The sequence below is a fragment of the Macaca nemestrina genome, chromosome 6, assembly GCF_043159975.1.
Source record: "Macaca nemestrina isolate mMacNem1 chromosome 6, mMacNem.hap1, whole genome shotgun sequence".
In the NCBI taxonomy this organism is placed as follows: Eukaryota; Metazoa; Chordata; class Mammalia; order Primates; family Cercopithecidae; genus Macaca; species Macaca nemestrina.
Genome location: NC_092130.1, coordinates 59,184,910 through 59,212,789, shown reverse-complemented (window position 1 = coordinate 59,212,789; position 27,880 = coordinate 59,184,910). Strand labels below are relative to the sequence as shown.

Below are 27,880 nucleotides of genomic sequence, written 5' to 3'. Positions count from 1 at the left end.
GGTATCTAAAACCAAACCAAAACAAAGAAACAACGACAATAACAGCAAAGAAAATAAGTGAATTTGATTAAATAGAGGAGCGCTAATACTAAAATTTCTATGCTGAAATTCTGAACTTGAGAAACATCTTGCTAGTTATGTTCCTAATATTTAGACCATTACTTATGTGAAAACAAGGGCCCATACAGCAAATTATCTAATATGCTCCACAGAGTGGCTTTTCTATAGCAGATTATCATTTTAAAAAAAATGATATTTCTTGGTGAAACCCAGTTTCAACTAAAAATACAAAAAAAAAAAAAAAAAAAAAAAAAGGTAGCCAGGCGTGGTGGTGGGCACCTGTAACCCCAGCTACTCAGAAGGCTGAGGCGGGACAATAGCTTGAACCAGAAGGCGAAAGTTGCAGTGAGCAGATATCGCGCCACTCCACCCCAGCCTGGGCGACAGAGCAAGAGAGCAAGACTCCATCTCAAAAAAAAAAAAAATTTTCTATACCAAATTTATTATTTCTACTATGTGCATAAATGTATGTGTACTTGTGTATATGTGTGTCTGTATATGTGTATCTACACCGTGTATTTTTTATTTAATCTCATAAAGCAATTCTATATGAATTTCAATTGTGATTGAAGTTTACACAGAATTGTATTTTAAATACAGTTGTGGCTTTAGGATAATTCTAAAGTTTCCAGTGCAAATTTGTTCCAATCTAGGTTTATGCTATTTGAAAAAGACATTTGGATTTCTGGGAAATCATGAAGAATATTACAAATGTTAGAGCAATTACATTTAAAAGCAAGAATAATTAGTAAAGAAAATGGAAGTAGTATTTACCAAGAGTTTGCTAGGTACCAGATTCTCTGTCAAGGATTTTTCATAAATTTTATTTCTTTAATAACATTTTGTGTGGCATGTTATTTTCATTTTACATTATTCCTAAAGAGCTTAAATGAATTAGTGTTACCACAGATTTATAATGATCAGATTGCTGAAGTTGACCACTAGAAGATGCAAAGTCTTGTAGAAGCAAACCAGAGTCATTTGTGACTTTTGAAAAATCCCTTGTGGTGTAAAATCAAAATTACAAGGTGTTGTTGTTGTTGTTGCTGTTGTTTTTAAAATATCTTTTGGATTTGATCATTAGCCTTATGGAAACATTGCTATAACAAAAATGTCTTAATCTATTCAGATTAGAATATATTTTTCTTGTAGTATTGCTATAATTTTTATTTTCACTAATGCTCTGTGGATCCAGCTAACATACAGAAAATGATCGAATTTTTACAACCATAATTTTTTCAATTTATAGAATTTTTCAATAATAAGTGTCTCTGTATCTATCTAATTATAAGTCATACGTATATTTTTGACTGTGATGCCAGGTGTTCTCTTCTATCAAGTCAGAAGCTTAATATATACATTGGCATTTCCCCAGTTCTAAAATCATGAAGTTCCTAAATCATTCACCTTGACATTGGCTTCTTGATAAAGAAATTGCTGATTTTCTGCTACCCACAGTTTATGAGAGTTGTGTAATTCTCAATGCTTAGTCAGTAGGGTATAAAGATAGGACATGTCTACAGTGATTCTAGTCTGCTGGAGATTTCATATACTGTACAGACAAAGGTAAAGTTTTATTACACCACATTTACACAGTCGAAAGATCAGTAAATGTTATGTTTAATAAAAGTCAAAATCCTAAGCTTTGGGATTCAATTATAGTAAAAGTTACAAAGACTTATTATATTTATCCTAGCAAAGTCCAAGGAAGTATACATTTTGAAATATTTGTCTTTAATAAAAGCCTATTAAACAACACTGAATCAGTGAACCATGTTATTACTTATTTGAAAATGCTCTAAAAAACTTGTTCTTTAATGCTATTTAAATAATGTCAGCATTCTATTATCCAATTCTCTTAATTTCAGTAAATATATTTTTGAAATCTTAATATTTTATGAAAACTTTCAGACAAAATGTTTATCAAATGACTGCCTTGAAATTTTAGACTATGTAGATTATTTTCTATTTTCCATTAATATAGATAATCTGACTACAACCTTCTTAAGGCCAAAAAAGGTCATAGTTACAATTATGCTCCTAGAATAGAATCATCCCAGAAGTGAATCAGTTGGATCAGTTTATGAATTTTTTCTGTCCTTAAGTAGAAATAATGCTATAGAGCTTTTCAAAATGTCTATGCATAAAGTCTTATTTACAATGTGTATGTTTGTTTTTATAAATATAATTTTCCTAGTTTAACAAGAATCAGCCTAGCATTTAATATATTAATTTATCTTTATTTAAAAATCATATATAAAGTTATAAAACCAAATAGTACAAGAAAGCCTTTAATAAATAACAATTCCTAACCTTACCCATTGCCACCCAAATTTCAACTCCCTTATATGGAAACCTCTGCAGAGATTGTTAGCTATTTCAAGTTTAACAAAATGATTCTATGTTAATGTGCTTATATTACTTTCTTTAAATCACCTTTAGATGATACACTTTAGCCTCCTGCCTTCAAAGAGTTCTAAGTGCAAAATAAACCCTACAGAAGTAATATATGTTATATCATTGTCTATTGTATTTTAAAAATTTCAAAGCTATCTAATTCTGCCCTTTAACAATATTTTATAACTGACTAGGCGTGGTGGCTCATGTCTGCATTTCCAGCACCCTGAGAGGCCGAGGCAGGTGGATCATGAAGTCAGGAGGTCGAGACCATCCTGGCTAACACGGTGAAACCCCATCTCTATTAAAAATACAAAAATTAGCTGGGCATGGTGGCCCGCGCCTGTAGTCCCAGCTGCTCAGGAGGCTGAGGAGAATCGCTTCAACACCGGAGGTGTAGGTTGCAGTGAGCCCAGTTACGCCACTGCACTCCAGCCTTGACGACACAGCGAGACTCCGTCTCAAAAAAAAAAAAAAAAAAAAAAAAAAGAAAAAGAAAAGAAAAGAAAAAGAAAACAAAAGAAAAAAAAAAAAACTTTTGGTAGTGTAGCCATTTTCACAATATTGATTCTTCCTATCCATGAGCATGGAATGTTTATCTATTTGTGTCCTCTCTGATTTCCTTGAGCAGTGGTTTGTAGTTCTCCTTGAAGAGGTCCTTTTTACTTCCCTTATTAGCGGTATTCCTAGGTATTTTATTTTCTTTGTGGCAATTGTGAATGGGCGTTCATTCACGATTTGGCTCTCTGCTTGTCTGTGGTTGGTGTATAGACATTGTGATATCTGCACATTGATTTTGTACTCTGAGACTTTGCTGAATTTGCTTATCAACTTAAGGAGCTTTTGGGCTGAGACAAAGGGGTTTCTAGATATAAGATCACGTCGTCTGTCAACAAAGACAATTTGACTTCCTCTTTTCCCATTTGAAACCCTTTCTTTCTCTTGCCTGATTGCCCTGGCCAGAACTTCCACTACTGTGCTGAATAAGAGTTGTGAGAGAGGGCATTCCTGTTTCAAGACTACTTTGTAACAACAATGAAAGACTCAATTAATTCAAATTATCTTCAATTAGGATTTTGTTATTTGAACTAGAGACCAAGGAAATATTTGTCATTTTTTTCCTATTAGTATATGTATATATAAAAATGTAGGCCGGGCGCGGTGGCTCAAGCCTGTAATCCCAGCACTTTGGGAGGCCGAGATGGGTGGATCACGAGGTCCGGAGATCGAGACCATCCTGGCTAACACGGTGAAACCCCGTCTCTACTAAGAAATACAAAAAATAGCCGGGCAAGGTGGCAGCGCCTGTAGTCCCAGCTACTCGGGAGGCTGAGGCCGGAGAATGGCGTGAACCCGGGAGGCGGAGCTTGCAGTGAGCTGAGATCCGGCCACTGCACTCCAGCCTGGGCTACAGAGCGAGACTCCGTCTCAAAAAAAAAAAAAAAAAAAAAAAAAAAAAAAAAAAAATGTATACATACCAATTCAGTTAGAAATGCCATTCCTGGAACTTATTCTGAAAAGATAAAATTGAGTGTAAAATTTAATTGGCTATATATTCATTTATAGCATTGCTAATTAAGCTTAAATTGAATGCATGTTAAATGTGCAGTAAAACAGTTACTATGATGCATTTGTCAAGTTAATACATTTGTGCTTAACAATTATAATCTATAAATATTTCTTAGTTACAACAGATTTTGGAAGAAAATAAAACCGATTTAAAATAAGACACAATTTTGTCAAAGATACATATTCATGAACAAAAATGACTGCTAATATTATACTAAAAGGGTTAACAGTTATTGTCTCGGGATGGAAGAGCTGTTAGCACATTTGTTTGTTTCAATTTGGTTATTCATATTTGATGCCTTTTGTAAAACGAACATGCATAACTCATGTAAAATAAGGACTCTTAAAACATTAAAAACACAAACTACCATGGGAGGATGAGAGTTAGAAGATAGCACTAAACTACAAAGTAACATTTATCAGGCATCTGTCAGTTGCAGCCAGGATACAGTGCCACAATCACCACTCTATTTACAATGCCATATTCACAAAAGTCCTTTTACAATATAATTTTTATATTCATTTAACAGATAGTGACCTGAGTTTCAAGGAGGTTAAAACTATACAAGACCTACGATGCAGAGCCCATGAGCTCTCTTACATAAAGATTCCTTTAGTCTATTTATTTAACTGCAAAATTTTACTTTTCAGCAAGAGATCTCTACTGCATAAAGAAGTGGTATCGGCCGGGCGCGGTGGCTCACGCCTGTAATCCCAGCACTTTGGGAGGCCGAGGCGGGCGGATCACAAGGTCAGGAGATCGAGACCACGGTGAAACCCCGTCTCTATTAAAAATACAAAAAATTAGCCGGGCGCGGTTGTGGGCGCCTGTAGTCCCAGCTACTCGGGAGGCTGAGGCCGGAGAATGGCGTGAACCCGGGAGGCGGAGCTTGCAGTGAGCCGAGATCGCCCCACTGCACTCCAGCCTGGGCGACAGAGCGAGACTCCGTCTCAAAAAAAAAAAAAAGAAGTGGTATCTTATATGCAAATAGTATTAAAGTTATTAAGTGTTGTCATTATTTTCTGTGACCAATGAATTAGAATTTTGTTTTAACTGCAGTTTCTCAGGTTAGTATGCAGGTGGAATTAACTGATATTGGTCAAAGATGAGGCCAGAAAGTGATAATGTGAATACATAAAATGACTTTCTTGTAGATGTATGCCTTTTGTAAAAACAAATATGTTTCTTATTTATTAAGAGACAAAAGAGAGCTTTTAATACCCAGCATAAAAGCCTGAGTATCTGAGGGCTTTATCTGAGAGCATTAAGATTGTGTTCAGAGTTACGTCAAGGAATTGGCTTCTACAAAGTGATTTCGTTGCTTTGTTATGGCTCTCTTAAGGGAAGGAATTAAAAATATAATTTGTAATGTATGGGGACATATTTTATTAAATATATGAGGACTCTAAAAGAACAAGGATCTTGAGATCTTTTTTGTGATTCTATAGCATATGTGCTAATACATTCTAAAAGGACAATGTTCAAATACAAACTGCATATAGGATAATATTTGTCTTTAATAGAAAATATAGGGAAAAAATGTACAGTAATCAAGTGTAGACAACATATGTTCATTATCATATCAACAGAAAAAATCGATTATTCAATTTATCATAATAACATAATTGCAATGAAAATACTAGCTAGTGGGAGTGTGTCATACCTTTCCAAAGATACATTCCAGGTGTCCAGGGCCTGTTACTGACAGAATAAATTTGGCACTCCAGTCACTGAAAACCAGCTCTAGAAACCTTTTAAAGACATGGATTAGAGAGTTCCTTTGGTACGAGGTAAATAACAGGTGGTGATGATTGACAGATTAAGTGGGAGCCTCTCAACTATTTACTCCTGTGGTTACTGAGAGTGACAGGGAGTTTATAATTCTGCTTCTGTGGATTGGGATAACTCTTCTGGACTGAGAAAGCCTGACATGCTGCTGTAACTAAATGATAAGTGGAGCCCAGTCTCCACCTGCTCACTGAGGCTCCTAAACATTCTGCTTTCCTCTCCTGGTTTGATGTTGCTCTTTCCTACTGGCCCTCCAGATGGGCCTGTGTCAGGCTCTTCGAATGCTCAGACTTGTTTTCTGGGACATGTGATAGACATCAATAAAATCACCTGACCCCTTTGTTCATCAGGAAGAGACATGTCCCAATATTGGGAAGCCATAAGGAAAGATTTATTCATCTTCACAGCTGTCAGAGAAACAAGTATTTGTAGTAACTGTGTGTGTGTGTGTGTGTGTGTGTGTGTGTGAGAGAGAGAGAGAGAGAGAGAGAGAGAAAGAAAGAGAATACCTCACTCTTTCCTGCACATGTTATGCATGTTCCTCTCTCTATATTGGGCTATGTTTCGTCTCCCCATTGCAATGTAAGGTCTAAAACTGAGGCTGAATGTTTCATGCTGTCTTGACATCTAGTTAAATCAGGAGGCCTTCAAATTGCCTAACCATATATTTACCTCTTCATGGTGCTCCCACAGATAAAGGCCTCTAGTCAAACAACTCTCCTTGTTAAAGAAAAAAGGTACAATATCTGCTTATTTCTAAATAAAGGGTTTCAGTTCTCTGCTCACCCAGTAATTACTAAAACAAGTAAACCACATCCTGCATGGCAACCAGGGGTCACCCCACCCTCTTCACACTAAACAATCTGCTTCCCACACTGCCTGCTTGGTCACTTTGTTTCCAAATGTAATCCATGTGGGGGCCTATGGAGTTCTGTGCCCTCCTGCTCCAGACTGTGAGTATATGGGGCTAAGAAACTGCTGTAGATCTCATTTGGTCAGTGTTGGGTGTTGTGTGGTTGGTCATCCTCATCACCCTATTGTGGCGGCCCTTTCTTACCAACAGTGTGAATAGTAGGTGGTTAAAACTCCTATGCATTCTTTGGCCAACCATCCTTTATGCTCAGTTCTATTCCTTCCACTTAAAATAAGCATTTCTCATTGTAGTGGAGGACACAATCGTTTCTCTTCTCAAATGCCAGATTAGTGCCCTTAATTTCAGCCCTCCCAACACATTCTTTTGTCCCTTATAAGACCAACTTGCCATTGTGTCTGCTTAATACACTGGACTTGTTATATCTTTGAGACTAGTTACTGAGTTTGTTGCTTCTTTGTTCTACACAGTCCTTTACATTGAAAATGCAGTAAGTACGAAATAAAATTGATTTGTAGATAAAAAGTCAGATGGTTTATTTCTTAAACTGGACCTTATCTTCCTTTCCAATTTAGACCATCTTTTTTTTTTGTAATAAGTCTTGCTTCTGGATCATAAGTGAAAATAAGTATATATTCCCCATGACTACTAGCATATAAATAATGCTTGAAAGCATATATTCTATTAACAGTGAATCAACTGCATTATTTTTATGATTAGAGACAGAATAATTTACTATTCTGTATTAATATTAGTTGTATTATTGTTTTACTCTTTATTATTTGGAGAGTCTTATTTCTCTTGCTGGCCCCAGTTCCCATTCCTTAATTATGTGCAAACACCAACCTGAGCCCTGAGCCCTTGCCTTAGATCTATTCTTTTTCTATATACTTTCCTTAGGTGAACAGATCATGTGTTAAGTCTCAGTTCTTACTTCATAGTGAGATACACCAACTTTCACATGAAATTGCAGTCCTCTATCTGTGCTGTGCATTAATTTATAAGAAGAAATAGTGAATTCACACTCTTCATTTTAAAATTTAACTCATTTTTTCACATAACTTATTTCATTTTTAACATTTTAAACAGAAACATAATCACTCTGCTAGGTATTTATCCTAAAATGTTGGAATCATCTTTGATTCTTTCTTTTTCTTCCATTTTTCTATAATCACATAAGTAGCAATCCTTGGAGAGGAAAATACAAAAACTGGACTGACTGGAATAAATAATTCTATAAGGGAGAGATAACTCTTTAGGGGCTTCACATAATGTAAATATTGGGAAGCAGAATATATTTATTTTATGTATTTAGATGCAGTGCTCTCATTCACCCACAATTGAATGACTACTGTGAACAGAAAGACACATGTCATCATTTCTGTGTTACTTCAGTTTCTCTTCTCAAGTAACCTTACATAACTTAATACTATTTACAAACTAATTTTAATCAAATGTCAAAAATATTTATCTTTATCAGCTTCTCCCTAAAATTAATTATGCTTTTTCTGAGTATTAGTACTATATAAAATTATGTTTATTAATAAAATAGAAGAAAGAAAAATGATAAACACGACTTTTGTCTACTTTGTAGACTTGCTTTGAAATAACTGGAAAAATTATTATGCAATTATTTTGGTACCCTGATTGTCTTTGTTATTGGCTGTCAGAGAATTAGCAGTCAACCAGAAAGTACAGGTAGACTGTGAAAACATTTAAAATGGAACAATGTTATTACCTGTGAAACTAATTTAGAATGTGAACTCACTTTACCTACTTGTCTTCTTAGAGGCACACACAAAAGTATAGATTTAAATACGCCAAGGGTATAGACTTTCTTTATGAGACTATAGCAAATCTCACAGACAACCCATAGATACAATAATTCAAAAGCAAGATTAATGATTTCATCACAATTTGAAATACATTAGCAGCAGTATTTCCATGGACATGTGTGAATTCTGTTCTCTATTACAATAGAGGACATGTGCTTTATAAACATTGTCTTCCCTGAGGTTAAACATGTACTTAAATGCAAGTAATTAATTTAATACATTTTAAAGGGTCATGTGAAATATGGCTATCTGCAAGTAGGAATCATTAAAAATGCTTATTTCCTATGAATATTTGGAAGTAAGTTACACAGGGATGTTATTTGTTCAGAAATAACTTTATGACTTCAACTGTATCATGGATTTCGGTAATATGCTTTCAAGGAAAACAAGATAGACCTGTTTAAAGGAAATATTTGCAGACATATTTTGAAAAACAATAATGACAAATATAAACACAATAAAATTGAGACAAAGAATAGGATATACACACATACATATGTTTACATTTACTATGGATTACTGAATAATCTCTCAATGGCTGCCATAAGTGACCTCAAGTGTAGGCTATTAAAAGGACAACCGTAGTAGTTAAGTCTTTCTGAAAACTGGTTAGAGTTCAGCAAGTCTTTTCCATGATTTTTCTTGGATTTGGCTGATTAATGCTGAGGACTAATGAAGATTTAGGTTGGTTTTGTCTATATATCTAAATCTTAGTCAAGAGAGGAGGATTAGAGGAGTGGAAATCTATTAGCACATTTCCTGAAGTAAGGGACTCAATGAATTTTTCAATTCAACTCTCTGTATTTTTTAAAAAATAAAAACTCACTCAAATAAGAGTTTTAAACCTTTTCCATCAGAGCTAAGTACAAAGTAGATTGGAATGGTAAAGATATGTACCATTCTTAATTTCTCAGTTCATTTTCAATTATTGTTCTCTCCACATATTCCTTCATCCTTCATATTAATTTTATAAGCTGCTGAGATAGCACATATGGTTGAATTATGTAATCAAACTGACATGAATCAGAGATGAAATCCAGTATCAAGATTTAATAATTATTTCAAAGGTACAAGTAATTACGAAATAAAATGTCATGTATAAAAAAATGCAAATTAGAAGGAGATTTAATTTCACAGTTACTGGATTGATGATAAGGAAACAATGGGAACGTAGAGGGAAATAGGACCTTTCAAACAATTTTGTAAAGATGGAAATTTGCACAAAGTTACACAGCATAATTTTACCATGTATGTATTTCAAATTTTAAAATGTGCATACTCTTTTACTGAAATATATATTTATATATATATATATATATATATATATATATACACACACACACACACACACACACACTGGAGCACAGCAGAATTACATACAAGTATAGTGAAAGCAATGTGAGTACAGAAAAATAGAAAACAAATATATCAGAAAGATATTTCATTCAGTTTATATATTCTCCAAGAATACAGAGCTGTATAAGAATATGTTTCTAAACTTTAAAATATTAATAGTTGCAACAAATGAGATAAAATATTATGCCATTTGTTTATGTACTCACATGAGCATATATTTATATATTTCTATAAATTTATAGAAAGCTAAGTCAAGAAACAGTTACCTCAAGTGTACGAGCTAAAATAAGAGAGATAATGATTGTATAAAGGAAACATCAACAGAGGTCTCTATTAATCTATACTCTCATATTTTTATGACCAAAATGTATTATGTCTATAATAATAAAATTTAAAAAATAATTTTCAGCAAAGATGTTATCATTTCATTGAAAATTTTAGAAAAATAAACAAGGAAAGCCAATAGAGAAAATAGTAATAATCATAAAATCCAACTTAATAAGTGAGAAAAGCAGTGAAAATGAAAAGTAAGTTCAAGAGCTTTTTGTTTGAAGAAACCAGTAAATAGAAAACAAATAGTTACGAACACAAATAAAGTTAATGATGTTTTATAACAGAAATGAATATTAAAGTAAATGTGTAAATATTATTTTATAGTCACAAACACTGTACTCAGCCTGTAAATTTGTTGTCTTTATTTAGAATGACAACAGGATGTTCTTATTTATTGACAGTATCAAGATATGTAGCAAACATATATCTTTTAACATAAGTATTGAAAAGTCAGTAGTGCAAAATGAAATCATTTTAGAAGTTGAAGGTTCACAAATGCAAAATCAATATCTGATATTAGTTTTGTCTTTGAAGCAAAAGAAAAACTAATATTCACGGTATTCATTTTAATTCAGAAAGACCCAAATCATCCCAAATACTGATAGTACATAAGTCTCAGCAATTTTTGATTCATATATATGTAGAATGCACCAGAGCAGAAAATTTTTCTTTTTTCTTTTTATGTTTTTTTTGAAACAGGATCTCACTCTGTTGCCCACATTGGAGTGCAGAGGCACGATCATGGCTCACTTCAGCCTTGACCTGTGGGGCTCAGAAAATCCTCTCATGTTAGCCTCCCAACTGGCTAAGATCACAGGTGAGGGCCAACATACCTGCTAATTTTTAAATTATTATTTGTAAAGACGAGGACCCCTTATGTGGCCTATGATGATCTTGAGCTCCTGGCCACAAGAGATTCCTCCCGCCTTGTCCTCTCAGAGTGCTGGGATTATAAATGTAAGCCCTAGCACCTGGCCAGAAAAATTTTCTGAATGATTTTTCCCTTTGTGTTCCATACACAACTAATAAATTTATTCCATGCATTTGTATCTATTCTGGCATTGTCAGGTGCTCAGATGAGACACATCGCACTCCAAGAGTGAGTTCCAGTCTGAACAATATCTTAATATCATCCAGATGGTAGGGTCTCTGACAAATAGTCTGGCTCGAACATTGAGGACAGGTGTGGGTAGATCCATCTAGGCTCAGCTCAGCTGTTGGCAGAGAACCAATAACTGGAATATAATTTCCCAAGGTGGCAATGATTTGTGTCAGGTTGAGCAAAGTAAAACATAATGTAGTTTCTAGAAACTACATGATTTTGTTCAAATTATTCATTTGACTATGTCTTGTTTTTAATAGTTAACTGTAAGATACTGTTATACTCAATTAATTAATTTTATTATTTATTTTTAATTGACAATAAAGGTGATGCACATTTGTGGTAGGCAACATGATGTTTTGAAATATATGTGCATTGTAGAATAACTAAATCAAGCTAATTTATATTTGCATTACCTCGTGTACTGATTTCTTTGTATGTGTGCGTGCACGTGTGTGGTGAGATACCAATTAATTTGGCATTTTGTTATTTTTTATGTTTTTCAGTGAGACAAGGTCCCTAGATCTATAAGTGATTTCTGTCTTACTGGTTGATATGGTTTGGCTGTATGCTCACCCAAATCTCAACTTGAATTGTATCTCCCAGAATTCCCGTGTTGTGGGAGGGACCCAGGGGAAGGTAATTTAATCAGGGGGGGTCAGTCTTTCCTGTGCTATTCTCGTGATGGTGAATAAGTTTCACGAAATTGGGCTTCTCAGGGCTTTCCGCTTTTGCTTCTTCCTCATTTTTGCTCTTGCTGCGACCATGTAAGAAGTGCATTTCACCTCCTGCCATGAATCTGAGGCCTACTCAGCCGTGTGGAACCGTAAGTCCAGTGAAACCTTTTTTTCTTCTCGTTCTCAGGTCTTTATCAGCAGGGTCAAAGCAGACTAATACACTGGTCATCTGGATAAGGTTTTATGGAGCCCAATCTTTTCATAATGTAAAGCAGAAGACACCTTTTTATTATTATACTTTAAGTTCTAGAGTACATGTGCACAACGTGCAGGTTTGTTACATATGTATCCATGTGCCATGTTGGTGTGCTGCACCCATTAACTTGTCATTTACATTTCTAATGAGAGGCTGAGTAGGATAACACTAGCGGGAGTTTGGAGATCTTATGTTAAGGTAAGCATACTTGCTCTGGCTCACTCTGGGCCAACAGGCCATACATTTATGGAAAAAGCAAGCAGGACTGATAAAATTCAAGGTAATACTCCATAATGAAGCATCTGAGGAGACTTCTAGGGCAGTTGTTAAATATTTTAGTTCTCGAAGCCTTACACAGGAAAATATGATTAAGAATGATTACAATCTATCTCTCAGCAAGAGTAATCCCCTGCTACTCCAAAGACTACCAGCCTTGCCATCACCTGGGAGCCTGTTAAAAATGCAGAATTTCAGGTCCCACCCCAAACCCACTAAATCAGAATCTGAAATAGTATAACTTTAAATAATACCAATAATAATAATAAAGAGGAAGGAGGAAAAATTTGGGAGGTGAGATATGTTTATGGCTTTGATGGTGGTGATAGCTTTACAGATGCAAACTCATCAAGATGTATGCATTAAATATGTGCATTAAATATGTCAACCATACCTCGGTGGTTGAATGAAATAGATGAATAAAACTTGTTCAAGTGATATGTATGTATATCAGTTTGAGAAGCACAGTTCTTACATACCTCATATACAGCAAATAGTTGGCCTATGCCACTGAAGAATTTTTGAAGCATTTACTGTAAATTCATCATTTATTTGCCAACAAACAATAAATATCTAAGACTAGTTTAGTCTAGAAGGATAGAAATCATTGACAATAGCACAGGCCAGAGTACAGCTTTTAACACCCGCTTTTCCAAAACATATAGGTATGATTATAATCGGAATTAGTTGTTTTCCTTTTCCCATTTTATCTGGTGGTGATAAGGAGTTTAAGTATGTGTGCCCTTTGATATGTGAATATTAATATTTTCTTTGTGATGTCCAAATGAGGTGATGCCATGCTTGTTTGTTTCTTTGTGTGGAAAATACTGTGTAGTTGGAGGCATGTGTCTAACTTTCTGATTGTTACTATCAGAGCAATTTCCAAGAAAATCTGGTATGGTCTGTTTCAGCAAAGGTCAAGAGGCTTTAATATGTATTCCTGGATCAAGACAAAGTAGATCATGTTGTATAAGAGGACATTATTGCGTAGGATCTTCAGGGAAAGTGACTTGACTTATAAATGATAAATCAAAGGCAGTGCAAATGATCTTGACAATATACAGCTATTTTATTACTGGAACACGTATTTGTGATTTGTTAAAGGTCTGGAGGAAAGGCAAGCAATTTCTAAAGCTGTCTATGGTTATTTTGTAAGAATATAATACTGTTTTTCCCTTTGGTATGGTTCTTATACTTTTGAGGGCAAAAGTTATTTTTTTCAGGACGTTTTAAATTTGTGTTGTTACAATTTTTAGTCCCTTTGTTCTTTATCATCTCATTTCTCCTTTTAACTTTTTCCAAAATTGAGAGAGATGATTAAAATGCAGGAATTTGTTTTATATATATATATATATATGAATGATATGAAAGTAGAGACAGAGTAAGGAAGGAATTAAATAACTCCTTTTTTGTTGTTTTGGGTTTTTGTTTTTAGTAACTTACATAATAAACTCTTGATGCAAGAAAAGCATTGATTAACATATAAGTTAAACATACATTTGATGCACAACATTCGTATCCATTTATCTCGAGATGTTATACAAAATCCATTTTTAAGTTTAGGAAAGGATGCAAAGGATAGAACTTGCCATTAAATAATGGCATAAGTTATGTGCTGACAATCAGCTCTTCAGACAACAAGTAAAAACTCTGGTTGATAATTTGTAATGTTTGCTGACTTAGGTGGTGTATATATATATTACTGATGATTTCAGCTAACGATGTTTTGCAACCAGTTTGCAAAATTCCTGAACATTGAACCACTGACTCACAAGCTGATAGAAAGCGGCTCTTGCACACCACTGGCTGTAAGAACTGCTTCACCTACACTCTGAGCCTAACAGAGGTATACAGAACAAAATTCAAAGAAGTTTGCATATATTTTGTTACAGTGAGCATTTTTTACCGTAACTTATCAGTGTTCGTTTGTTAATTTGAGACAGAGTGTGCAAAAAAAAAAAAAAAAGGTACATGGGAATAATCTGAAGAGACAAGTTACCTTCTGGTGTTTGTCATGGAGTATCCAGTTTTAAAAGGTCTTGACTTTTGCCCTTCTTTATATTTGTCATTTCAGGAAAGATCCTGTAAACTTGCTGCATCTCAAAATAAGTATATTTGGAAAGTCATTTTGGTTTTAAGAAAATGAATTTTATCAGAAACAAAAAAGAAAAAAAAAAGTAGGCCTATTCTTTACCTAAAGAAACCTGAGCACATATTTTATTTTGAGAAATATTCTTTGCTTTAACTTTAATCCAAATATGAAGACATTTTATGTTCTCTTATAACTATACTGTAACGCTTAATTAAAAAAATTAAATCTTCTACAAAGGAATTAGAGAAAATACAAAAAAAAAATAGAGCACTTAATAGTTTAGATTGCATTTATACCAAAAGAAATAAGGATAATGAAAAGAAAAATACAGTTTATCAAGAACTGTAGAAGGTGTGAGATTTTATCCTATATGTAAGCTAACAAACTAGCCTGCCATAGTTTCAAATAGATGATGTCAGAATACCTGAGAGTCCTGGATCAGAGACAAAGAACTTTATTATTCATGGCCCAGCAAGAAGTATAAGCTTTATGTTTGCACAGATTCCTCTTAACCCCCAAGTTCCATAGGGTGAGATTCTTTTCTGTCAAAGCTGAGGAACCTTGAGCTTAGGGAGCCTGAATATTTTATAATAGGCTGCAAGCAAACCTGCCCATCCTTTACCACATAAAGGAAGATTATCTTTATAATACCGGACAGCACACAGGCACACACTCTGATCCAGATGGAGACACTATATCTTCTGAAGCTGTTCACTACACCAACATCTTTAAAAATGTAGAACGAACAAAAGCTGCCAGTGCTTCTGATTGCAAGATGAGCAGAAATGTGAGAGATCCACAGATACTTGTCTCCTAAAACATGAATGTGAACATTTGAGGTACTGCCTGGAACACCCATTCAATTTTTTTTTCATTGGTAAAAGTGCCATATTTATTACTCAAGACAGTGTTAGAGTCAAATTCCAATTTTAATGGATTTTAAGTAATTATAGTAATTATCTCAGTAATGTGTTATCCAAAAATTGAAAAGAAAATTAAAGATGCCGGTGAGTATAACAACATTCAGACAAAAAGAACTTTAGACTTTTAAAACTCTAAAAGTCCACCATACTTAAGAATGATTTTCATGGATATTTATTTTTACAACATGATCTAGATAAGTGTTGGCAAAGTACAGCCCATGGGCCAAATCTGTCCTACTACCAGCTTTTATAAACAACATTTTATTGGAATACAGGGACACTCAGTTGTTACTTATTGTCTATGGCTGCTTTTGCACTAGAATGACAGAGTGCAATAGTTGTGACAGAGAAAGTGTGGCCGACAAAAGTGGTCCCTAGCCTTTTTGACATCACGGACTGGTTTCATGGAAGATAATTTTTCCATGGACAGGGTGGAAGGGGAACAATAAGATGGTTTCGGGATGAAACTGTTCCACCTCAGATCATCAGTCATTAGGTTCTCACAAGGAGCATACAACATAGATCTACCACATGTGCAGTTCACAATAGGGCTTGTGCTCCTATGAGAATCTAATGCTGCCACTGATCTGACAGGAGACAGAGCTCAGGCGGTAATGTTCGCTCACCCACTGCTCACCTCCTGCTGTGTGGCCTGGTTGCTAACAGGCCAAAGACTGGGTTGGGAACCCCTGGTCTACAAAACCAAAAATATTTACAATCTAGCTGCTTACAGATGTATGTTGACTCCTGATCTAAATTCCACAAAAATCATCACAACAGACACTACAGCATTTTAAATAACATGTTTTAGGAATAAGTTTTGATTTGCATTGTCAATGGTGATTAATTGATAGCTTTACAAGGGATGTTTGAGAAGTTTTAGCTAATCTTTGGAGGTTTGTTTCTATATAGCATATGCATATTTAGACATTTATAACTATTTTCAATAAAATTATTCACAGTATTTTAATAGGTTAAATGTGTATGTCCTTGTTCCCAACACAAGGGCATTTTTTTATAGATTACTTGGCCAATAATGTCTAGTAAAATCCTCATAGAAAGTGTATTGCTTTCCAATATCCGAATATACTCCTTGGTTTCTACTATGTCAATACCCTGGATTTTGGGGAGTGAGGTTGGTAGTGGGACTGTATTGTAATTTCAAGACCTTTACCTTAATTCATAGTTTGGGTTAGTAGATATTATCATTTTACATATACAGTTAGCACCTGCATTCTGTAAGGGAGACACCATACCTGAAGCTTTCTGTGGTTCTATCCATAGCCCATGTTACAGTTTCAGAAGGTATCACTGGGCTTCCCATTTAAAAGATTGGGGAATTTGGGGCATGCAAAGAGCCCGTGAGGCTAATTATTTCAACATTTTTTATTTCATCCTAAGTTTGGCCTTCCTACATTCATTTTCGTCAAACATACACTTGGGCCAGCTTCTCTGCTTTCATTCTAATTGTTCTTTTTCCCTTCAGCTAGTTTTGGGCTAATCACATTCAGGAACCAGGAAAATGCATTGTTTCCCCAGAGTTCAGTTAATTGATAGTGCTGTGTCCCAACAGCTGAAAGACAGTTTTGTGACCAGCTCCTTTTCTAACCTCCTGGAAATAGAGGTCCTGATAACTTGTTGATTAACAATAGCAGTATTCAAAATTGAATATTGTTAATCCCTTTCAACCCTATAATTATTGAAGGCAAGATATAAGAAACAACTTTTTTTCCCATTTAGATACCATAGAAGTTGTGGTCACTAACCAACATTTCTCATATATAAAATGTAGTGAGTTCTGGGTTTAAGGCCAGATTCCTTTTACCTTCGACGCTGGAGGCCTAAGCAATTTTAATTTCATTATGTCTGAAGTTGCATGAACACTAATTTCGGTTATTTTAAAAATATACTTACTCCCAACATTAACCTGTATTATCTGCATTCATCTGTAATACAACTTTGAAGCAAAAGTTTTAAAATAAGTCTATTTTGAATATTTTTACATTTAGAGTTTTATATCTCAATTTTAGAATTTGAATTTTTGTTGGTGAGGTACTCAGAGTAAAAAGAGAATCAAGTTTGAATCTCTGGTGCTAAAAAGCATTTCTTCTTTAAACCCAGTTGGTTTATAAGTATATCAGCTCATTCTCACATTGCTATAAAGAAATGTCTGAGGCAAGGTAACTTATAAAGAAAGGAGGTTTAATTGGCTCACGGTTCCCCAGGCTGTACAAGAAGCATGACTGAGGAGGCCTCAGGAAACTTTAAATCATGGCAGAAGGCAAGAAGAAAATAGGCAGATCTTAATATGGCCAGAGCAGGAGGAAGTGGCAGGGAGGTGCCACACACTTTTTAACTACCAGATCTCTCTATCACGAGAATAGCACCAAAGAGGGAAATCTGCAGCCATGATCCAATCACCTCCCACCATGCCTCACCTCCAACAATGGGGATTACAACTTGACATGAGATTTGGACAGAGACACAAATCCAAACCATGACATTCCATCCCGGGCCCCTCACCAATCTCTGAACTTATCAGATTGCAAAATACAATCATCCCCTCTCATCGGTCCCCCAATGTCTTAACTCATTTCAGTTAATAAGTTCATAATCCAAAGTCTCATCTGAGACAAGGCAAGTCCCTTCAGCCCGTGAGCCTATAAAATCAAAGACAAGTTAGTTATTTCCAAGATACGATGGGGTACAGGCATTGGATAAATACTCATGTCCCAAAAGGGAGAAATCAGCCAAAAGAAAGGGGCTGCAGGCCCCATTCTAGGCCAAAATCCAGCAGAGAAGTCATTACAACTTAAAGCTTCACAATAATCTCCTTTGACTTCATGTCTCACATCCAGGGAATACTGATGGAAGGGGTGAGCTCCCTAGGCCTTGGGTAGCTCTGCCCTGGGGATCAATAGTTCAGACCCCAGGGCTATTCTCAAGGACTGGTGTTCAGTGCCTATGGCTTTTCTAGGTGCATTGTGCAAGCTGCCAGTGTATCTATCATTCTGGGTTCTGGAGGACAGTGGTCCCCTTCTCACAGCTCCACTAGGCAGTGCTGTAATAAGGAATTGTGTCGCGGCTCCAACTCCACATTCACCCTCCACACTGCACTAGTAGAGATTCTCCATAAGGACTCTGCCTGTGCAGCAGGCTTCTGCCTAGATGTCGAGGCTTTTCCATACATCTTCTGAAATCTAGGCAGAGGCTCCCAAGCCTCAACTCTTTCACTCTGCACAACTGCAGGCTTAACACCATGTGGAAGCTGCCAAAGCTTATGGCTTGCACCCTCTGAAGCAGCAGCCTGAGTACATGGTTCCCTTTAGCGACTGCTGAAGCTGGTGCTGCCAGGATTCAGGGAGAAGTTTCCCGAGGCTGTGCAGGTGCCTGGCCCATGAAACCATTCTTCCATTCTAGGCCTCCAGGCCTGTGATGCAAGGTGCTGTTGCAAAGGTCTCTAAAATGCCTTTGGGGCCTTTTCCCATTTTCTTGGCTATTAGTACTTGCCTTCCTTTTAGTTATGCAAATTTCTGAAGCTGTTTTGAATTCTTCCTGAGAAAATGCGTTGTTGTTTTTCTACTGTACAGCCAGGCTGCAAATCCTCCTAGATTTTACACTCTGCTTCCCTTTTAAATATAAATTCCAGTTTCAGGTCATTTGTTCATGCATATGAGAAAGGCTTTTAGAAGCAGCCAGGCTGCTTCTTAAATGCTTTGCTTCTTAGAAATTTCTTCCACCAGATACCTTAAATCATCTCCCTTAAGTTTAAAATTCCACAGATCCCTAGAGCAGAGGCACAATGCCACCAATCTCTGCCAAAGCACAGCAAGAGTGAACTTTACTCCAGTTCCCAATAGCTTCCTCATTTCCATCTGAAACCACCTCAGTCTGGACTTCACTTTCCAGATCACTGATTCATCACTCATTCATTGATATCACTCATTCATTGATATGAAAATCCATATCAGCATTTTGGTCACAACCAGTCAACAAGTCTCTTAGAAGTTCCAAACTTTCCCTCATCTTCCTGTCTTCTTTTGAGCTCTCCAAACTGTTTTAATCTCTGCCCATTACCCAGTTCCAAAGCCGCTTCCACATTTTCAGGTATCTTTATAGGGATTCTCCACTCCTAGGTACCAATTTTCTGTATTAGTCCATTCTCACATTGCTACAAGGAAATCCCTGAGATCGGGTAATTTATAAAGAAAAGAGGTTTAATTGGCTTATGGTTCTGCAGGCTGTACCAGAAGCATGATTGGGGAAGCCTCAGGAAACTTTTGATTATGACAGAAGGCAAAGGGGTAACAAGTGCATCTTACATGGCTGGAGCAGGAGGAAGAGAGAGAGTGAACAGGAAGGTGCCACATACGTTTAAACAATCAGATCTCATAAGAACTCTCAGGAGAACAGCATCAAGAGAGGAAATCTGCTGCCATGACCCAATCACCTCCCACTAGGCCTCACCTCCAACTCTGGGGATTGAAATTCAACATGAGATTTGGGCAAGGGCACAAATCCAAACCTTATCAATAAGATAGCAAACAAAGTCTAGTTTACCTGTTAAGAGAGAGCACATACATTAACAAATATAGTGTAAAAGTGGTAACATAGTTTAGGCATTAAACTTTGTTACATAATTATACCTCTTTTACTATATTTATGTCTATACTGTGTTTTCAAATTTGGCATATTATGAAAATTATATTATTTTCCTGGTAATATATCCAAATAGTATCTTATCAAAATCATTGTTATATCAAAGCAAAAGATTTTGGCATGTATTCTTACATCTTTTGTAGTGTTTTTCTTAATAAACTAGCAGCCCAGGAGTTGGTTCCAAACATTTACTCTGGCATAATGTGGCCTGTTTAATTATCTTTTTTATCTTTTTAGCTGTACACATCATGAATAAGCCATCTAAACTTTCTGCATTTAAACATTCTTTAGGGTAAAATAACGACAACAATATTATGTGCCTCAATTCCTCTAAAAGTGTATCATCGTATGCAAATAATAGGAAGAATAATAGGAAGAGGGCATGAGTCCAGAAAATGTTAGTTATCATTGAGATCATGTTAGTGGTCATCCTATTAGAGTGGCATTTCATGTTTCTTTTTTTTGTTGTTTATATTTGAACTCAGGTTAAGTACATGGTTTTGTTCCGAGCCCAAAATGGAATTCAGTTGTAAATAATAATTTATTCTCTTTTTCTTTTCATGATAGGATCTGAAATGTTTTAAATACATTACCCATTTTAAGGAAGAGGGGAAACATTATGGGGTTTTGGATAGCAGAGTGAACATCAGTGATGTAGGAGTTGACAGAAGGATGTCATAATCAGTGAACTTGATTAACTTGTTACAGTGACAACACTTTTACTTTCTATTTCTTTTTCCAATGGCATTGTAGAATTAAGTATTTCATAAAACCAGAGAGCCCTAAAGTAGGGACTGAAACGATGCTCCTTTTATGAAAATTAGTGACAGTTTTCTACAGGCTTTAACATGTTTGGATATACTTTTATTATTATTTGTTATTTAATGATCGATTTATTGATCTTTAAACAAAAACATTCTCTGTCAGTACATTATGCAATTATTGCATCAAAAACTTATAGATGTAAAACAAGATTTTTCCTAAACACTCCAACACTGATTATAAACTTAATCACATAAATTTTATCTTAAATGTAATACATTAGATTCTCCAAAATGCTTTTAGCCTCTCACATGATACTTTTCCCTGGGGTTTGGGAGTTAGGTCTACTCAGGGAAGAAGGTTTTGTGTATATGTATATACAGTCTACTCAGGGAAGGTTTTACATATATATGTGTGTGTGTGTATATATATATATGATCTACCCAGGAAAGATGGTTTTATACACACATCCACACACACATAATTTGCTAGTGGTAGCTTTTGCCTCAGTGTTGATGGCTGCTTACTGATCAGGATAGTGGTTGCTGAAGGCTGGAGTGACTATGGCAATTACTTAAAATAAGATGACAATGAAGTTTGCTGTATCAATTGACCCTGCTTTTCATGAAAGATTTGTAGCACGTGGTGTTGTTTTACCCACAGCAGAATTTCTTTCGAAATGTGAGTCAATACTCTCAAAACCTACATTTATGTAATACTCTAGATCTTCTGTTTTCATTTAACAATGTTCACAGTATCTGCACCAGAAGTAGATTCTATCTCAAAAAAATACTACTCATTCATGAGAAACAACTACTCATTTAAGTTTTATGCTGACTCAGCAATTCAGTCACATCTTCAGGCTCCACTTCTAATTACAGGTCTCTTGCTTTTCCACCACATTTGTAGTTATTGTCTCCACCAAAGTTTTGAACTCCTCAAAGTCATGCATGGGAGACAGGATCAATTTCTTCCAAAATCCTGTTAATGTTGACATTTTGACTTCCTCCCATGAATCATGAATGTTCCTATTGTTATCTCGTAAATCCAGTCCAAAAGGTTTTTAATTTACTTTGCCCAGATCCACCAGAAGAATCATGACCTATGGCAGCTATAGTCTTATCAAATGAATTTCTTAAATAATTAGAATTGAAAGTCAAAATTACTCTTTGATCCATGGCCTACAGAATGGATGTTGTATTAACAGACATGAAGACAACATTAAAATCCTTGTACATCACCATCAGAGCACTGAGTGAGTAGGTACACTAACAATGAGTAGTAATATTTTGAAATAAATGTGTTTTTCTGGGCAGTAGGTCTCAACAGTGAACTTAAACTATTCAGTAAACCATGCTGTAAACAGATGTGCTGTCATTCTGTCTTTGAGTTCCATTTACGGAACATAGGCAGAGTAGATTTAGCATAATTCTTAAGGGCCTTTAAATTTTTAGAATGGTAAATGAACATTGGCTTTGATGTAAAGTCACCTGCTGCATTAGCGCTTAGCAAGAGAGTCAGTCTGTTGTTTGAACTTTGAAGCCAGATATTGACTTCTCTCCAACTGTGAAATTCTTAGGTGGCATCTTATTTCAATAGAAATTTCTTTTGCCTGCATTAAAAACCTGCTCTTTAGTGTCTCCAGCTTAATCAATTATGTTAGCTAGATCTTCTGGATAACTTGCCGCAGCTTCCACATCAACTCTTGCTGCCTCGTCTTGTACTTTTATGTTATGGAAACAACTTCTTTTCTAACACCTCATGAACTGACATCTGCTAGCTTTAAACTTTTCTCCTGAAGCTTCCTCATCTGTCTTAGTCTTCACATAATTAAAGCCAGATAGGGCCTTTTCTCTGCATTAGTCATTGGCTTAAATTAATGTAGCTGGTTTGACCTTCTATCCAGAAACTAAAACTTTCTCCATATCAGCAATAAGGCGATTTTGCTTTCTCATCATTGATGAGTTCACTGAAGTTAGCACTTTCATTTTTTTTCAAGAACTTTTCCTTTGCATTCACAGCTTGGCTAACTGTTTGGTGCAAGAGGCCTAGCTTTCAGCCTGTCTTGGCTTTTGACATGTTCTCCGCAATACGCTTAATCATTTCTAGATTCTGATTTTAACTGAGATGTGTGAATCATCCTTTCACTTGAATATTTAGAGGCCATTGTGGGATTATTGATTGGCCAAATTTTGTTAGTATTGTATCTCAGGAAATAGGAAGGTCCAAGTAGAAGAAGAGAGATAGGGAATGACCGGTCAGTGAAACAGTCAGAACACACACAACATTTATGCATTGTTTGTTGTCTTATCTATGGGTGTGGTTTGCGGTACTCCAAAACAATTACAATAATAACATCAATGACCACTGATCACAGACCACTATAAGAGCTATAGAAATAATTTAAAAAGCTTGAAAGTTGCAAGAATTGTCAAAATGTGACACAGTAACATGAAGTGAGCACATACTGTTGGAAAAATGGTGCCAATAGACTTGCTACACACAAGGTTGCCACAAATCTTCAGTTTGTAAAAAACACAGTATCTGTGAAATGCAAGAAAGCAAAGCATAATAAAACAAGATATTCCTGTATGTCAAACATACATAAGTATACTACAACTAAAAATATTCATTGTTAATGTGAAATTCAAATGTAACTGAATATTCTGTATTTTTATTTGCAAAATTTCACTACTCTATAACTGAATTGAGTGGACTTTATAATAAAGTTACAGAAGCAGCAGAAATTCTATCTGTACAAGGTGCAGGGTAGAGAGGTGGTATCTTACTCATACCCCCTCCTTCTGTCACCTTTTCATAAATCGTTTGGTTGCAGCTTCACAGCTCATTTAGTCATCAAAATTATGTCAAGGAGATCAACTTCTGTTCTGAACAAATATCTCTGCATAAGAGTTGGAAGTAGGAAAATAAGCCACATTTAAGATCATTTTATTGTTTTAGTCTACATTTCTTTTGTCATGTGGAAAACTTTCTCCCGCTCAACTTTTGTGTATATGTCTAACAAAATTTTAATAACATTTTATAAAATAGATCTACTCTTTGTGATAGTTCTAGGTTTGGCATTTATATGAAAATTATTCTTTAGCATGAAAAAAATAAATTTATTATTTAAATATATTCTTATACTTTATCTCCTAATTGGAAGAATGGATAGTGCTTTATTTAGAAATAGACCTTCTGTCTACTCCAACATCACCCACATTTGGACTATAAATCTCAAATTATAAATCATCTGTAACATTCAACATCCCTTCTCTCTTCTATCACAAAGAAAATCTTACCATATGCAGCCATCATCTTGCCCCTGTGCTATGTCAGGGTGAAAGCAAATATATGAGCCCTTGCTTCATATCATTATTTTAGAGTATTGTGATGTTATAAATACTAGGATTCTTTTGTAATAAAGACAGCAAAAAAAAGACTCCAATAAATCTCAACAGTGTGCTATGAATTTAATGCTTTATAAATCCTTTTGGATTAAAAAAATAAAAAGTGGGAAGAAGTATCTTTCCAACTTAAAAATTAAAATGCTCTCATTAATTCAAATAATCATTTTTTTGATCAAGAAGAATAAATTATAGTATTTAAGTAAATATACTTGGAATAAAGAAGTTGTTTTAAAAAGTTCTCTGGTTTAAGTAACTGATGGGTTACTTTTTAAATGAATTCATTATTGAATTATTATTCATTGAATAAATAACTTGGCAGTTTCCAGAAACTAATTCTAGAAAACTAAGTTTCAGGCTGTTAAAAAAGATAAAATTGTTCTCGTCTTGATTATTTAATCCACAATATTCACCTAATTCAAATATGAAAGTATTTTAAAACATACAATAGCTACTGTTACATACTGATTATGATGCTGATCTTAAAATTTTATAAAATTATAAAGAGTTTATCAATAACCCAAAATTAAACATGTATTTTTTGATAAAAAAGAGAGAGAAAGCCAACTCAGAAACGTTGAGTGCCACAATAAATTTCATAGGACTTAAAATCAGGGACAGTGCTCTTCCAACTACCTAGGCAACTTTTGTCAGACAGCAGTACAATTTCTTTATAATGTACCAAATACACAATTCTCTTCTTAAGATTTAAAGTAGTCTGTCTGGTCTTGTCCCTCAAACAGTATCAGAGAGGCATCAATAATAAAATGGTACTATTTAGTTATTACTTTCATAATTATTTATATGAATAATAGCCTGTCTGAAAAAAGCAATCATTATTTAAACATTTCCTACAATTCTATTTCCCAAAGGTTAATTTTTATGTTTCCAATAAAAGATGTGGAAAATTATTACTGTAATGACTTTCAAATATTTAATGACAGTTTGTTAAATTGGAGACCATATGCTAAATGCTATTAGACACAAGGTAGGTATGACTCCAGCTCTAACTTCAAAGAGTTCAAAGTCTTTCTTATGATCTTGTGAGAAGGGAGATAGCTAAAAATACAAGATAACAATTGAAATATGGTCAATGAGAAATACCAGTCAGTAACTAACATAGGAAGAATTAATTTATAGAGCCTTCATAAAGGAGATGAAACTTGAAAATTAGTTAATAATTATATATTTTGTATTTCAAAATTGCTAAAAGAGTAGATTGTCGTGTTCTCACCACAAAAAAATGATGAGTTGGTAAGATCATGGATATGCTAATTAAGTGGATTTAATCTTTCTATAATGTATACATAGATAAAAACATCACATTGTACCCCATAAATATGCACAATTATTTGCCAATAAAAAATAAAGAAAAAAGATAAAAGTACCTTTTAATCGTGAGCCTAGAAAGAAGACAAAGTGAATTTCTGGTAAATGGCTAGGAGTTTCTCCTTCAATAACCATCAGTGCACCTATGTTTTTTTTTTTTTTTTTTTGCTTTTCCAAAATTATTTACAAAAAAGTTAGTAACTTTAAAACATGTTTATATACATAGCCTCCTTTGGTCTTATCAACAACCCTCTGAGGTATTTTTTTGGAAAATATTGTTTTCTTCATTTTACAAAGGTACTTTTCATCTATAGAATGAAAGTACAATTCGGAAGCAGGATTAAGAAAGTTCATAATTGATTATGAAAGGCCAAGAGACTTTTCTAAGGTTATATAAGCAAATAAATGAGGCTCTGGTTTGATTTATATAGTATTGCTCTTAATTCAGATTGTCTAGAGAGAATGTATTAAATAAAAGCACATTCTCAAACCTTCAGATATTGAAGAATATGTGATTTAAAAAAAAAATCAATAGTTAAGGATGTTAAATTGTTGTGAAACAAAATTGGAATTTTTATTGAGAAAATTACTTTGGATCTAAAATGAGCCATCCCAAGTTTATTTGCTAATTGGGGAAATATAGGGCAGAATTGTTAGTGCTCATTATAGTTATTTACTACATATTGGTGATATAGACTATTAGTTTTTGTATCAGATAGTAAGGGCTTTGAGGAGAGGTTCTTTATGTACTCCTTGCATCAATACAGTGCTGAACACAGATCAGGTGCTCAATGGATATTTGTGTATCTTTATTTTGGTTTTTTTTTTAAATCCTTTTTTTTTTTTTTTTTTTTGAGAGAAGGTCTCAACTCTGTTGTCCAGGCTGGAGAGCAGTGGTGCCATCTTAGCTCATAGCAGCTTGGCTCTCCCCAGCTCAAGTGATCCTCCCACCTCAGTCTCTGGGGTAGCTGGGACTACAGGTGCATGCCACCATGATTGGCTAATTTTTTCTTTCTTTTTTTAAAATTTTTTTTTTTTTTTTTTTTTTTTTTTTTTTTTTTTGAGACGGAGTCTCGCTCTGCCGCCCAGGCTGGAGTGCAATGGCCGGATCTCAGCTCACTGCAAGCTCCGCCTCCCGGGTTCACGCCATTCTCCTGCCTCAGCCTCCCAAGTAGCTGGGACTACAGGCACCCGCCACTATACCCGGCTAGTTTTTTGTATTTTTTAGTAGAGACGGGGTTTCACCGTGTTAGCCAGGATGGTCTCGATCTCCTGACCTCGTGATCCGCCCGTCTCGGCCTCCCAAAGTGCTGGGATTACAGGCTTGAGCCACCGCGCCCGGCCTAAAATTTTTTTTAGTAGAGACAAAGTCTCACTATATTGCCCAGGTTCGTCTCAAACTCCTGAATTCAAGACATCCTCCTGCGTCAGCCTCCCAAAGAGTGGGACTGCAGGCATGAGCCACCTTGCCCTGCTCAAATTATTAAAAAAAAAAAAAAACCAGCCAATATCATACTGAATGGGTAAAAGCTGGAAGCATTCCCTTTGAAAACCAGTACAAGTCAAGGATGCCTTCTCTCACCAATCCTATTCAATAGAGTATTAGAAGTTCTGTCCAGAGCAATCAGGAAAGAGAAAGAAATAAAGGGTATTCAAATAGGAAGAAAGGAAGTCAAATTGTCTCTGTTCGCAGATGACATGATTGTATATTTAGAGAACTCCATCATCTCAGCCCAAAAACTCCTTAAGTCAATAAGCAACTTCAGCAAAGTCTGAGGAAACAAAATCAATGTAAAAAAACACAAGCATTCCTATACACTAATAATAGACAAGCAGAGAGCCAAATGAGTGAACTCCCACTTACAATTGCTACAAAGCAAATAAAATACCTAGGAATACAAGTTACAAGGGATGAGAAGGACCTCTTCAAAGAGAACTACAAACCACTGCTCAAGGAAATAAGAGAGGACACAAACGGAAAAACATTCCATGCTCATGGATAGGAAGAATCAATATCATGAAAATGGCCATGCTGCCCAGAGTAATTTATAGATTCAATGCTATTCCCATCAAGCTACCATTGACTTTCTTCACAGAACTAGAAAAATCTACTTTATATTTCATATGGAACCAAAAAAGGGCTCATATAGTCAAGACAATCCTAAGCAAAAAGAACAAAGCTGGAGG

General features: G+C 35.2%; 1 long non-coding RNA gene across 3 annotated transcripts in view; it reads left to right on the top strand.

The window, feature by feature from the left end:
- The first annotated feature begins 11,777 nt into the window (after positions 1 to 11,777).
- LOC139363786 (uncharacterized) overlaps positions 11,778 to 27,880 on the top strand; it is a 264,458-nt gene continuing 248,355 nt past the window's right edge. Inside the window, exon 1 of one of the 3 annotated variants that reach the window (XR_011624740.1) lies at positions 11,778 to 12,138. This is a non-coding gene — a long non-coding RNA (uncharacterized lncRNA). The remainder of the gene's footprint in view (positions 12,139 to 27,880) is intronic. The other 2 variants (XR_011624739.1, XR_011624738.1) reach the window with 2 other exon arrangements.